Genomic DNA, 16327 nt, shown 5'->3' on the forward strand with positions numbered 1-16327 from the left:
ATTCAAAAATTGAAGTTCAAAGCCTCTAATCATGTTAAATAGCATCAATCTAGGTTATACAAGCATAATACACAAACAATTGAAGCATTATTAAACTAGAAAGCATCAAAATCAAATTATGTATGAAATTGTTCAAGAACACTAAAAGTCGGATTATATGGTGTTTAGGTGTAGAAATTTACCTATTTCCTTGAGTAATTCCTTGATAATAGTCTCCTCATTGTGATTTTAGCAATAAATTTGACGATTATTGGTGAAAAATTGCGAATTTGAGAGGTATTTGTGTGTGTTTTTCGTGAAAAATGAGTGAGGTGGTGAAGGGGACTGGTCTGTTCGACCAGTTAACCCTTCTGGGTTTTCTGACCTCCGCGAGTGCGGTGGTGGGGCCGTTTAAATCACCGCGAGTCGCGGTGGTTTGCTTTTTTTTTTTTTTAATGTAAAACCTTATAACTTTTTTTAAAAAAATATTTAATTAATTAAATTCTAAAAATTTTATTTTCCTTTAGGAGCGAGGGTGTTTCGGATCGTTATCCTAGTCCGTCCCTCGACAAAATTTTAAAATTTGTCAATTCAAAGCACGGTTTTAAAAGCAAAGATTTTTGGATTTTTCAATGTTTTTAGGATACTTTAATTCAATAAGATTAAAAATAATGATAATAAAAGTTCTCGTCCCTCCCTCGGGTAAAGCAATTTCGGTTCAATGACCTAGTCTTCAACTCACGACGAATTTTAAAAATCAAATTTTTAACTTAACAAAATAAAGTAAATTTTTTTTTTTTAAATTCACACCAAACTTAAATTTAAAATGCATAAAATTAAAAATTCATATTTTAAAAAATTCACACCAAATTTATATTATATTTTTGTTTTTATACATACAAACTTATATTAAAAATATTAAATTTTTCAAATATTTACAATTTTAAAGTAGTTTACAATATTAATTTAATATTTATATATTAATTTAAAAAAATATGGTAAAAATAAAATTAAAAATCTTTTTGGTCTTTTATCCCACTTTAATCAATCAAATATCATCAAAAATATGCGCTCCTCTTTTCGGGTAAAGTAATTTCGGTTCAACGACCTAATTTAACTCATGACGAATTTTTGAAATATTTTGGGTTGATTGATTAAAGATATTTATACCTTAAGAATAAACGTTAAATTTCGCAGTGATGTAATAAATTTTTGTATGATATCAATAATTTCGGTCGCAAGACCTAATTTTATTGAATATCAATTTAATACTTTATAGCGAACAAATTAGCGTTTATTATCAAAAGGTTAAAAATTAAAATAAAAAATAAAAACTGTACAAACTTACCTGTGAAATAGATTTCTTAGTGATATGCTCTAGCCACTCATAAGATAGTCGGACTAATTGGTTTTCCATGGCTACATAGGCGTAACCTCGAGCATTTAACGTTTTTTCTTCTAAACATATGAACGGTCCGTCTCTGCATAAAGTAACAAATTCGGTGTTTGAATAGGTTTGATTATTTGAACATTTACCTTCGTGTGACCATTTTTCGCATTTGTGACATTTTTCAAGGTGTCGTGCTCTTCTTTTCGCTGCGGATTTTGATTTTCCTTTACCAAATTGTAACTTATTATCTTCGCATCTGGATTCTTTTCTTACTCCGTCCAATTTACCTCTTATTAATGATACCAATTCACTTGGAAGTGTGTCATTATTACGTTTAGTGATCAAAGCATGTAGCATTAGACCATGGTTTAGTTCACAGGAAGTCTTCATTTCATAAAACCTAAAAAAAAAAAATATTCAGAATGGGGGGAGAAGACTAGTTCTTTAGGGTCTGCTAGGGAAAGACCATTCGGGTTCCATTTTCGAGAACTACACGAAAACAGAAAATCTAACTCTAACATAAATACATAAACCTTCCTACACTTAGTTAGTTGTGGTGTCGAAATTGTGATTAACTTCGTTGTCAACTTCCATCGGACTATCTATGTAATGTTTAACTCTGTGACCATTAACCTTAAATTCAATTCCATTTGAATTTATCAATTCTACTGTTCCGTACGGGAAAACTCTTTTGACTATGAATGGTCCAGACCATCTTGATTTCAATTTTCCAGGAAATAGCTTGAATCGTGAATTGAAAAGAAGAACTCTGTCTCGTTCTTTAAATTCTTTTGAACTTCTGATTCTTTTATCATGCCATTTCTTCGTTCTTTCTTTATAGATTAACGAATTTTCGTATGCTTCATATCTTAATTCTTCTAATTCGTTTAATTGACTTAACCGTAGACGTCCGGCTTCATGTAAATCAAGATTACATGCCTTCAAAGCCCAAAATGCTTTGTGTTCAATTTCTAATGGAAGATGACATGCTTTTTCGTAAACGAGTTTAAAAGGTGTGGTACCAATTGGAGTTTTGTAAGCTGTTCTAAAAGCCCAGAGTGCATCCTCCAATTTAATAGACCATTCCTTCGGATTTGATCCTACGATTTTCTCTAGAATACATTTTAAAGCTCGGTTGGTATTTTCAACTTGTCCACTTGTTTGTGGATGATAAGCAGTGGAGATTTTATGAGTTACTCCATATCTTTTAAGAACTTTCTCAAGTTGATTATTACAAAAATGAGTACCCCGATCACTTATTAAAGCTTTCGGTGTTCCAAACCTTGCAAAAAGATGTTTTAAAAAGTTGACTACAACTCGTGCATCATTAGTCGGGAGAGCTTGTGCTTCCGCCCATTTAGATACATAATCAATGGCAACGAGAATATATAGATTATTATGAGATTTTGGAAATGGAGCCATAAAGTCAATACCCCAAATGTCAAATACTTCACATACTTAAATGACATTTTGTGGCATTTCATCACGTTGACTTATTTTTTCGGCCCTTTGACAAGCATCACAGGATTTGCAAAGAAGGTGTGCGTCTTTGTAAATTGTAGGCCAATAGAATCCAGCATCGTAAACTTTTCTTGCTGTTAGTTGAGGCCCATAATGCCCTCCTGTTGGTCCTGTGTGACAATGGTTTAAGATTTTACTAGCTTCCTCCCCGAATACACATCAGCGTATTATTCCATCGGGACAACTCTTAAACAAATGTGGATCTTCCCAGAAATAGTGTTTTATATCACTAAAGAATTTCTTTCGTTTTTGGTATGACAATCCTTTTTCAAGGAATCCACATACTAAATAGTTTGCATAGTCTGCAAACCATAGAATTTCATTATAATCTATCTTCAATAGATATTCATCAGGAAAGTTGTCTTGTATGGCCGATTCATTTAGAACTTCTAATTCAGGATTTTCAAGACGAGAAAGATGATCAGCGGCGAAAGAAATTATCAAACTCTTGTAAGAGTAAGATCCAACGGATTAATCTTGGTTTGGCATCTTGTTTCGAAAATAGGTATCTAAGAGCAGAATGGTCGGTATAGACCACCGTTTTTGCTAGAACGAGATATGATCGAAATTTGTCAAAAGCAAAGACAATAGCAAGGAATTCTTTTTCAGTAGTTGTGTAATTCATTTGTGCTCCTTGTAACGTCTTACTAGCATAATATATAGGTTGAAATTGTTTTTCAATCCTTTGTCCTAAAATAGCTCCCATTGCAAAATCACTTGCATCGCACATTAGTTCAAATGGTAGATTCCAATTTGGTGTTATCATGATCGGCACATTAGTGAGTTTCTCTTTAAGAATATTAAAGGATTTGATACATTCATCTGAAAAGATGAATGGAGCATCCTTTTCTAGGAGTTTATTCATAGGAGTGGCAATTTTAGAAAAATCTTTTATGAAACGTCGGTAAAAACCAGCATGCCCTAGAAAACTCCTAACTCCTCTAACATTGGTGGGATGTGGAAGTTTAGCAATTACATCTACTTTAGCTCTATCCACTTCAATTCCTTCCTTTGAGATTTTATGACCAAGAACGATGCCTTCTTTAACCATGAAATGGAATTTCTCCCAATTAAGAACTAGATTTGATTGTTCGCATCGAATAAGCATTCGTTCAAGATTAGCTAGACATGTTTCAAAAGTATCACTGAAGACTGAAAAGTCATCCATGAAAACTTCCATGCATTCTTCTATCATGTCGTGAAAAATCGCCATCATGCACCTTTGAAAGGTTGCAGGGGTGTTGCAAAGTCCAAATGGCATGCGTTTGTAAGCAAAAGTACCATAAGGGTACATGAACGTGGTTTTCTCTTGGTCCTCGGGTGCTATTGAAATTTGAAAATATCCGGAAAAACCATCAAGAAAACAATAGTAACTGTTTCCGGCTAATCTTTCCAACATTTGATCAATAAAAGGTAATGGAAAGTGATCTTTTCTGGTGGCGTCATTTAATTTTCTATAATCAATACAAACACGCCATCCTGTTACAGTCCTAGTAGGAATAAGCTCATTTTTCTCATTTGTAATGACAGTCATGCCACCCTTCTTAGGCACGCATTGAACAGGGCTTACCCATGGACTATCAGAGATTGGATAAATTAAACCTGCATCAAGCAGTTTAATAATTTCTTTTTTAACAACATCTTGCATATTAGGATTTAGTCTTCGTTGGCGTTGCACATACGTTTTATGACCTTCTTCCATAAGGATTTTATGTGTACAATACGAAGGACTTATTCCTTTAATATCATGAATTTTCCATGCAATAGCTGGTTTATGAGCTTTTAGCACAGAAATGAGTTGAGATTTTTCATTTTCAGTAAGAGAAGACGATATTATTACAGGTAATTCTGATTCACCATGTAAATAAGCATATTCCAAATGGTTTGGAAGTGGTTTTAACTCTAATGTCGGTGGTTCTTCTATCCATGATTTATATCGATATCTGTCTTCTTCTTTTAGCATTTGAATTTCTTCTGTTGTTGGTTCATATCCATTAGCCATAAGTGTAGCTAACATTTCAGTTTCATCAATTGGTTCAGTTCCTTCTCCTAAAGAACATTCTCCTGTTCCTTGTAATTCTGGAAATTCTTCTAACAATTCTGCATGTGTATCTATAGTTTGAATATAATAACATGTATCATCTGCTGATTGCGGTTGTTGCATTGCTCTATCAACTGAAAAGGTAACACTCTCGTCCTCTATACTTAGGGTCAGTTTCTTACCGAACACGTCTATCATTGCTTTAGCCGTATTTAAGAATGGTCTTCCTAATATGAGAGGAACTTGAGAATCTTCTTCCATGTCCAGAACAACAAAATCTACTGGAAATACTAAAGTACCAACTTTAACTAGCATGTTTTCCATTATCCCTCTAGGATATTTTACTGATCTATCGGCTAGTTGTATACTTATTCGTGTTGGTTTCAATTCTCCAAGGTCTAGTTTAGCGTATAGTGAATACGGCATTAAATTTATACTAGCACCTAAGTCTGCCAATGCTTCTATTGAACTAAGACTACCCAGAAAAAATGGAATTGTGAAACTTCCTGGATCAGATAGTTTTTCTGGTATCTTATTCAACAGCACTGCAGAACAATTAGCATTCATAGTAACGGCCGAGAGTTCTTCCATTTTCTTTCTATTTGTGATTAGATCTTTCAGAAATTTAGCATATCTAGGCATTCCTGAAATTACATCAATGAAAGGAAGATTTACATTTATTTGTTTGAACATATCCAAGAATTTGGATTGCTCGGCTTCAAGTCTCTCTTTTCTCATTTTACTCGGGTAAGGAAGTGGTGGTTGGTATTGTTTAACATAAGGTTTTGCCTTAACTGTGTTATCTTCATTAACCTTTTCAACTACCGGTTCTTTTTCCTTATCTTGTTCAGGTTGTGGATCTTGTGGAGTAGGAACAGCTTCATCAGAAATTACAGGTATTTCAGGTGGTTTAAGTGTAATACCACTTCTTGTGGTAATGGCTTTAGCTGTTTCATTCCGGGGGTTAGCATTTGTATCACTAGGTAAACTTCCCAGTTTTCTTTCACCTATTAATCTTGCTAGGTTACTTACTTCTTGTTTCGGATTTTGAATAGAAGCTTGTTGATTTCTAAATGCTTGAGCATTTTGTTCATTGGTTTGTTTCTGAGATGTGAAAAACTGTGTTTGAAATTCAACTAGCTTCGTCATCATATCTTCTAAATTCGGCTTTTTATCATCGATTTGTGGTGGTTTGTTTTGAAAATTAGGTCTTTGCTGATTGTAAGTATTATTGGATACTTGTTGATTACTAGGACCTTGTTGGTTGTTGTATGGAACATTTCGGTTATAATTCTGGTTTTGATTGTGAATCGGTCTTGGCGGTTGATAATTATTCTGATAATTATTTCCAGGCCTTTGGTTTATGTATGAAACATTCTCTCTTTGTTCCATTGTTAGTTCAATACTGAGATAATCTTTTGTCAAATGTGGTCCTCCACACAGCTCACAACTAATTCGTATTGAGTGGATATCTTTAGTCATCTTTTCCATTTGTCTCTCGACAGCATCTATCTTTGCGGAAATGGAATCTAAGTCATGGCTAGAATCGGCTCTAGCTGCTTTAGATGATCTAACGATATCAGCATCTATCTTTGCGGAAATGGAATCTAAGTCATGGCTAGAATCGGCTCTTGCTGCTTTAGATGATCTAACGATATCTTTTTCTTGGTGCCACTCATGTGAGTGGGAAGCAGTGTTATCAATAATTTTATAAACATCAGTTTCTATTTTCTTCATAATAGAACCACCATCTGCTATGTCGATGTCTTTCCTTGTAGTGATGTCGCATCCTTGGTAGAATATTTGTACTATTTAACAGGTGTCTAAACCATGTTGCGGACATCCTCTTAATAACTTACCAAATCTTTTCCATGCCTCATATAGAGTTTCATTTGGTTTTTGTGTGAATGTAACAATTTCTCCTTGAAGTCTTACGGCTTTAGATGCCGGAAAGAATTGTTTAAGAAATTTTTCAACTAAAACGTCCCATGTATCAATCGCCCCTTCAGGTAACGATTCCAACCAATCTTTGGCTTCTCCCTTTAAAGTCCAGGGAAATAACATGAGATATATCTGTTCATCTTCAACTTCTCGGATTTTAAATAAAGTACAGATCCTATTAAAGGTACGAAGATGTTCATTTGGATCTTCCTTCGGCGCACCACTAAATTGGCATTTATTAGTCACCATATGTAGAATTTGTCCTTTGATTTCATAATCTGGCGCATTAATGTCTGGAAGAGTAATTGCATGACCTTGGCTAGTGCATTTAGCTCTCATTCGGTCTTCCATACTTAGAGGTTCCAGATTTTCCATGATTGAATTTGTTGAATCTGAATCACTAGAGGATTCTGATTTAATAGTTGGTTCCTCAACAATCTCTGTTTGAATGATTGGTATTCTCAATTGTGAGGTCGGGTTCAAAAAATGATTATCGGAAATTTGAATTGGAGTACTTGGTCGACTGGATGACGATTCTAAAGAAAAATCAATGGCGACAATATTTGCTAAATGTCTTGATCGAGTTACAGGTGGTGAACGTACAAAAGGTGGTGAACGTTTTGCTCGGTGCATTCACTGAATATCCTATTAGTTTTTAAAAAGAAAGAAAAATTGAGATTACTAATTGGAGTGATAATTGATACATAGGTAAAAGGCGTCGAAAAATAAAAATAAGAAAGTAGCGCGTTGAAACTTAAAAATGAACTAAAAACTAAGAATTAAAAGTTGCGTCTAAAAATATTAAAGCTTACAAGGAATTCTATATCCCAAATGGCAATATCTTAAAAAGGTACTAAAACTTAAAAAGGCGTAGCAAAATTCTAAAGCACTTAAATCTTAGTCTAAAGAAAAAGCACTTAAGGGATTTTACGGCAAAGCCTAAAAATCTAGAAATAAAAATAACTATGGCTAAAACTATGAATTAAAACTAAATACGAGCGAAAAATACAAATATTACGCTAAAAACAAATAAAAAGGAACAAAATATAAAAATAAACTAAAAGTTGTAAAAAGTACAATTTTTATAAAAATATTATTTTTATATTATTTATTTTATAAAACTATTAATTTATATAATTTATTAAAACTAAATATAACTTAAAAATACAAATTAAAATAAAACTAAAACTAATTATAATAAATCAAACCCTAATTTTAATTAATAATAATTTAAATTTAACCCTAATTTTGTAATTAATGCGTCTGAGGTTTGACCTGTCAGATTGACCTCCGCGAGTGCGGTTATGAAATGTCCCGTTCTTATTGATTAAAAACGTTCCATATTAATTGATTTCGTTGCGAGGTTTTGACCTCTATATGAGACGTTTTTCAAAGACTGCATTCCTTTTTAAAACAAACCATAACCTTTATTTCATAAATAAAGGTTTAAAAAGCTTTACGTAGATTATCAAATAATGATAATCTAAAATATCCTGTTTACACACGACCATTACATAATGGTTTACAATACAAATATGTTACATCGAAATCAGTTTCTTGAATGCAGTTTTTACACAATATCATACAAGCATGGACTCCAAATCTTGTCCTTATTTAAGTATGCGACAGCGGAAGCTCTTAATAATCACCTGAGAATAAACATGCTTAAAACGTCAACAAAAATGTTGGTGAGTTATAGGTTTAACCTATATATATCAAATCGTAACAATAGACCACAAGATTTCATATTTCAATACACATCCCATACATAGAGATAAAAATCATTCATATGGTGAACACCTGGTAACCGACAATAACAAGATGCATATATAAGAATATCCCCATCATTCCGGGACACCCTTCGGATATGATATAAATTTCGAAGTACTAAAGCATCCGGTACTTTGGATGGGGTTTGTTAGGCCCAATAGATCTATCTTTAGGATTCGCGTCAATTAGGGTGTCTGTTCCCTAATTCTTAGATTACCAGACTTAATAAAAAGGGGCATATTCGATTTCGATAATTCAACCATAGAATGTAGTTTCACGTACTTGTGTCTATTTTGTAAATCATTTATAAAACCTGCATGTATTCTCATCCCAAAAATATTAGATTTTAAAAGTGGGACTATAACTCACATTCACAGATTTTTACTTCATCGGGAAGTAAGACTTGGCCACTGGTTGATTCACGAACCTATAACAATATATACATATATATCAAAGTATGTTCAAAATATATTTACAACACTTTTAATATATTTTGATGTTTTAAGTTTATTAAGTCAGCTGTCCTCGTTAGTAACCTACAACTAGTTGTCCACAGTTAGATGTACAGAAATAAATCGATAAATATTATCTTGAATCAATCCACGACCCAGTGTATACGTATCTCAGTATTGATCACAACTCAAACTATATATATTTTGGAATCAACCTCAACCCTGTATAGCTAACTCCAACATTCACATATAGAGTGTCTATGGTTGTTCCGAAATATATATAGATGTGTCGACATGATAGGTCGAAACATTGTATACGTGTCTATGGTATCTCAAGATTACATAATATACAATACAAGTTGATTAAGTTATGGTTGGAATAGATTTGTTACCAATTTTCACGTAGCTAAAATGAGAAAAATTATCCAATCTTGTTTTACCCATAACTTCTTCATTTTAAATCCGTTTTGAGTGAATCAAATTGCTATGGTTTCATATTGAACTCTATTTTATGAATCTAAACAGAAAAGTATAGGTTTCTAGTCGGAAAAATAAGTTACAAGTCGTTTTTGTAAAGGTAGTCATTTCAGTCGAAAGAACGACGTCTAGATGACCATTTTAGAAAACATACTTCCACTTTGAGTTTAACCATAATTTTTGGATATAGTTTCATGCTCATAATAAAAATCATTTTCTCAGAATAACAACTTTTAAATCAAAGTTTATCATAGTTTTTAATTAACTAACCCAAAACAGCCCGCGGTGTTACTACGACGGCGTAAATCCGGTTTTACGGTGTTTTTCGTGTTTCCAGGTTTTAAATCATTAAGTTAGCATATCATATAGATATAGAACATGTGTTTAGTTGATTTTAAAAGTCAAGTTAGAAGGATTAACTTTTGTTTGCGAACAAGTTTAGAATTAACTAAACTATGTTCTAGTGATTACAAGTTTAAACCTTCGAATAAGATAGCTTTATATGTATGAATCGAATGATGTTATGAACATCATTACTACCTTAAGTTCCTTGGATGAACCTACTGGAAAAGAGAAAAATGGATCTAGCTTCAATGGATCCTTGGATGGCTCAAAGTTCTTGAAGCAAAATCATGACACGAAAACAAGTTCAAGTAAGATCATCACTTGAAATAAGATTGTTATAGTTATAGAAATTGAACCAAAGTTTGAATATGATTATTACCTTGTATTAGAATGATAACCTACTGTAAGAAACAAAGATTTCTTGAGGTTGGATGATCACCTTACAAGATTGGAAGTGAGCTAGCAAACTTGAAAGTATTCTTGATTTTATGAAACTAGAACTTTTGGAATTTATGAAGAACACTTAGAACTTGAAGATAGAACTTGAGAGAGTTCAATTAGATGAAGAAAATTGAAGAATGAAAGTGTTTGTAGGTGTTTTTGGTCGTTGGTGTATGGATTAGATATAAAGGATATGTAATTTTGTTTTCATGTAAATAAGTCATGAATGATTACTCATATTTTTGTAATCTTATGAGATATTTCATGCTAGTTGCCAAATGATGGTTCCCACATGTGTTAGGTGACTCACATGGGCTGCTAAGAGCTGATCATTGGAGTGTATATACCAATAGTACATACATCTAAAAGCTGTGTATTGTACGAGTACGAATACGGGTGCATACGAGTAGAATTGTTGATGAAACTGAACGAGAATGTAATTGTAAGCATTTTTGTTAAGTAGAAGTATTTTGATAAGTGTATTGAAGTCTTTCAAAAGTGTATAAATACATATTAAAACACTACATGTATATACATTTTAACTGAGTCGTTAAGTCATCGTTAGTCGTTACATGTAAGTGTTGTTTTGAAACCTTTAGGTTAACGATCTTGTTAAATGTTGTTAACCCAATGTTTATAATATCAAAATAGATTTTAAATTATTATATTATCATGATATTATGATGTACGAATATCTCTTAATATGATATATATACATTAAATGTCGTTACAACGATAAACGTTACATATATGTCTCGTTTCAAAATCATTAAGTTAGTAGTCTTGTTTTTACATATGTAGTTCATTGTTAATATAATTAATGATATGTTTACTTATCATAATATCATGTTAACTATATATATAACCATATATATGTCATCATATAGTTTTTTTTACAAGTTTTAACGTTCGTGAATCACCGGTCAACTTGGGTGGTCAATTGTCTATATGAAACCTATTTCAATTAATCAAGTCTTAACAAGTTTGATTGCTTAACATGTTGGAAACATTTAATCATGTAAACATCAATCTTAATTAATATATATAAACATGGAAAAGTTCGGGTCACTACAGTACCTACCCGTTAAATAAATTTCGTCCCGAAATTTTAAGCTGTTGAAGGTGTTGACGAATCTTCTGGAAATAGATGCGGGTATTTCTTCTTCATCTGATCTTCACGCTCCCAGGTGAACTCGGGTCCTCTACGAGCATTCCATCGAACCTTAACAATTGGTATCTTGTTTTGCTTAAGTCTTTTAACCTCACGATCCATTATTTCGACGGGTTCTTCGATGAATTGAAGTTTTTCGTTGATTTGGATTTCATCTAACGAAATAGTGAGATCTTCTTTAGCAAAACATTTCTTCAAATTCGAGACGTGGAAAGTGTTATGTACAGCCGCGAGTTGTTGAGGTAACTCAAGTCTGTAAGCTACTGGTCCGACACGATCAATAATCTTGAATGGTCCAATATACCTTGGATTTAATTTCCCTCGTTTACCAAATCGAACAACGCCTTTCCAAGGTGCAACTTTAAGCATGACCATCTCTCCAATTTCAAATTCTATATCTTTTCTTTTAATGTCAGCGTAGCTCTTTTGTCGACTTTGGGCGGTTTTCAACCGTTGTTGAATTTGGATGATCTTCTCGGTAGTTTCTTGTATAATCTCCGGACCCGTAATCTGTCTATCCCCCACCTCACTCCAACAAATCGGAGACCTGCACTTTCTACCATAAAGTGCTTCAAACGGCGCCATCTCAATGCTTGAATGGTAGCTGTTGTTGTAGGAAAATTCTGCTAACGGTAGATGTCGATCCCAACTGTTTCCGAAATCAATAACACATGCTCGTAGCATGTCTTCAAGCGTTTGTATCGTCCTTTCGCTCTGCCCATCAGTTTGTGGATGATAAGCAGTACTCATGTCTAGACGAGTTCCTAATGCTTGCTGTAATGTCTGCCAGAATCTTGAAATAAATCTGCCATCCCTATCAGAGATAATAGAGATTGGTATTCCATGTCTGGAGACGACTTCCTTCAAATACAGTCGTGCTAACTTCTCCATCTTGTCATCTTCTCTTATTGGTAGGAAGTGTGCTGATTTGGTGAGACGATCAACTATTACCCAAATAGTATCAAAACCACTTGCAGTCCTTGGCAATTTAGTGATGAAATCCATGGTAATGTTTTCCCATTTCCATTCCGGGATTTCGGGTTGTTGAAGTAGACCTGATGGTTTCTGATGCTCAGCTTTGACCTTAGAACACGTCAAACATTCTCCTACGTATTTAGCAACATCGGCTTTCATACCCGGCCACCAAAAATGTTTCTTGAGATCCTTGTACATCTTCCCCGTTCCAGGATGTATTGAGTATCTGGTTTTATGAGCTTCTCTAAGTACCATTTCTCTCATATCTCCAAATTTTGGTACCCAAATCCTTTCAGCCCTATACCGGGTTCCGTCTTCCCGAATATTAAGATGCTTCTCCGATCCTTTGGGTATTTCATCCTTTAAATTTCCCTCTTTTAAAACTCCTTGTTGCGCCTCCTTTATTTGAGTAGTAATGTTATTATGAATCATTATATTCATAGATTTTACTCGAATGGGTTCTCTATCCTTCCTGCTCAAGGCATCGGCTACCACATTTGCCTTCCCCGGGTGGTAACGAATCTCAAAATCGTAATCATTCAATAATTCAATCCACCTACGCTGCCTCATATTCAGTTGTTTCTGATTAAATATGTGTTGAAGACTTTTGTGGTCGGTATATATAATACTTTTGACCCCATATAAGTAGTGCCTCCAAGTCTTTAATGCAAAAACAACCGCGCCTAATTCCAAATCATGCGTCGTATAATTTTGTTCGTGAATCTTCAATTGTCTAGACGCATAAGCAATCACCTTCGTTCGTTGCATTAATACACAACCGAGACCTTGCTTTGATGCGTCACAATAAATCACAAAATCATCATTCCCTTCAGGCAATGACAATATAGGTGCCGTAGTTAGCTTTTTCTTCAATAACTGAAACGCTTTCTCTTGTTCATCATTCCATTCAAATTTCTTCCCTTTATGCGTTAATGCAGTCAAGGGTTTTGCTATTCTGGAAAAATCTTGGATGAACCTTCTGTAGTAACCAGCTAGTCCTAAAAACTGGCGTATGTGTTTCGGAGTTTTCGGGGTTTCCCACTTTTCAACAGTTTCTATCTTTGCCGGATCCACCTTAATACCTTCTTTGTTCACTATGTGACCGAGGAATTGAACTTCTTCCAACCAAAATGCACACTTTGAAAACTTAGCGTACAATTCTTCCTTCCTCAATACTTCTAACACCTTTCTCAAATGTTCACCGTGTTCTTGGTCATTCTTTGAGTAAATAAGTATGTCATCAATGAAAACAATGACAAACTTGTCAAGGTATGGTCCACACACTCGGTTCATAAGGTCCATGAACACAGCTGGTGCATTAGTTAAACCAAACGGCATGACCATAAACTCGTAATGACCGTAACGTGTTCTGAAAGCAGTCTTTGGAATATCATCTTCTTTCACCCGCATTTGATGATACCCGGAACGTAAGTCAATTTTTGAATAAACAGACGAGCCTTGTAGTTGATCAAATAAGTCGTCGATTCTCGGTAGTGGGTAGCGGTTCTTGATGGTAAGTTTGTTCAACTCTCGGTAGTCGATACACAACCTGAATGTACCATCTTTCTTCTTGACAAACAAAACAGGAGCTCCCCACGGTGATGTGCTTGGTCGAATGAAACCACGCTCTAAAAGTTCTTGTAATTGGCTTTGTAGTTCTTTCATCTCGCTGGGTGCGAGTCTGTAAGGAGCACGAGCTATTGGTGCAGCTCCTGGTACAAGATCTATTTGAAATTCAACGGATCGATGTGGGGGTAATCCCGGTAATTCTTTCGGAAATACATCAGGAAATTCTTTTGCGACGGGAACATCATTGATGCTCTTTTCTTCAGTTTGTACTTTCTCGACGTGTGCTAGAACAGCATAGCAACCTTTTCTTATTAGTTTTTGTGCCTTCAAATTACTAATAAGATGTAGCTTCGTGTTGCCCTTTTCTCCGTACACCATTAAGGGTTTTCCTTTTTCTCGTATAATGCGAATTGCATTTTTGTAACAAACGATCTCCGCTTTCACTTCTTTCAACCAGTCCATACCGATTATCACATCAAAACTCCCTAACTCTACTGGTATCAAATCAATCTTAAATGTTTCGCTAACCAGTTTAATTTCTCGATTCCGACATATATTATCTGCTGAAATTAATTTACCATTTGCTAATTCGAGTAAAAATTTACTATCCAAAGGCGTCAATGGACAACTTAATTTAGCACAAAAATCTCTACTCATATAGCTTCTATCCGCACCCGAATCAAATAAAACGTAAGCAGATTTATTGTCAATAAGAAACGTACCCGTAACAAGCTCCGGGTCTTCCTGTGCCTCTGCCGCATTAATATTGAAAACTCTTCCGCGGCCTTGTCCATTCGTGTTCTCCTGGTTCGGGCAATTTCTAATAATGTGGCCTGGTTTTCCACATTTATAACAAACTACATTGGCATAACTTGCTCCGACACTACTTGCTCCGCCATTACTCGTTCCGACACCATTTGTTCCTTTCGTTCTATTAACCCCTGGTCCGTAGACCTCACACTTCGCCGCGCTATGACCATTTCTTTTACACTTGTTGCAAAATTTGGTGCAGAACCCCGAGTGATTCTTTTCACACCTTTGGCATAGCTGCTTCTGATTGTTGTTGTTGTTGCGGTTATTATTGTTGTTGGGATGATTGTTGTAGTTGCTGTTGTTGTTGTTGTTGTTGTTGTTGTTGTTGGGCCGTTTGTTGTAGTTGCGATTGATGTTACGATTGTTGGGATAATTGTTGCGATTATTGTTATAATTGCTGTTGTTGTTGTATTGGTGATTCTTATCACCGTTTTCCTCCCACTTTCTTTTGACTTGCTTCACATTGGCCTCTTCAGCAGTCTGTTCTTTAATTCTTTCTTCAATCTGGTTCACTAGTTTGTGAGCCATTCTACATGCCTGTTGTATGGAGGCGGGCTCGTGTGAACTTATATCTTCTTGGATTCTTTCCGGTAATCCTTTCACAAACGCGTCGATCTTCTCTTCCTCATCTTCGAATGCTCCCGGACACAATAGGCACAATTCTGTGAATCGTCTTTCGTACGTGGTAATATCAAATCCTTGGGTTCGTAACCCTCTAAGTTCTGTCTTGAGCTTATTGACCTCGGTTCTGGGACGGTACTTCTCGTTCATCAAGTGCTTGAATGCTGACCACGGTAGTGCGTACGCATCATCTTGTCCCACTTGCTCTAGATAGGTATTCCACCATGTTAACGCAGAACCTGTGAAGGTATGCGTAGCGTACTTCACTTTGTCCTCTTCAGTACACTTACTTATGGCAAACACCGATTCAACCTTCTCGGTCCACCGTTTCAATCCGATCGGTCCTTCGGTTCCATCAAATTCCAAAGGTTTGCAGGCAGTGAATTCTTTGTAGGTGCATCCTACACGATTTCCTGTACTGCTAGATCCAAGGTTATTGTTGGTATGTAGCGCAGCCTGTACTGCGGCTATGTTTGAAGCTAGAAAAGTACGGAATTCCTCTTCATTCATATTCACGGTGTGTCGAGTAGTCGGTGCCATTTCCTTCAAAATAGTTAAATGGAACAAGTTAATCATACAGAATATTAAGAGTAGTTAATAGTATTTCGTAGCATAATATGAACTCATTTATAAAAGCTTTTTCTTCATATTAGCGTTTTATAAGTTTAAATTCGGGTAGTACCTACCCGTTAAGTTCATACTTAGTAGCTAATATACAATTCAACTACTACAATTCTATATGAAAAACTGATTATAATAATATTTCGCATTCAAACTTTTATACAATATTTTACAAACTTACAATACCGCTTATTTTACAT

General features: G+C 34.8%; 1 non-coding gene across 1 annotated transcript; it reads left to right on the top strand.

The window, feature by feature from the left end:
• Positions 1 to 6756: 6756 nt before the first annotated feature.
• Positions 6757 to 6863, top strand: LOC139845889 (small nucleolar RNA R71). The gene has a single exon (XR_011758643.1). It is a non-coding gene; the product is annotated as a small nucleolar RNA R71 (small nucleolar RNA).
• The last annotated feature ends 9464 nt before the right edge of the window (positions 6864 to 16327 follow it).

Source organism: Rutidosis leptorrhynchoides, chromosome 4 (assembly GCF_046630445.1).
Source record: "Rutidosis leptorrhynchoides isolate AG116_Rl617_1_P2 chromosome 4, CSIRO_AGI_Rlap_v1, whole genome shotgun sequence".
Taxonomy (NCBI): domain Eukaryota; kingdom Viridiplantae; phylum Streptophyta; class Magnoliopsida; order Asterales; family Asteraceae; genus Rutidosis; species Rutidosis leptorrhynchoides.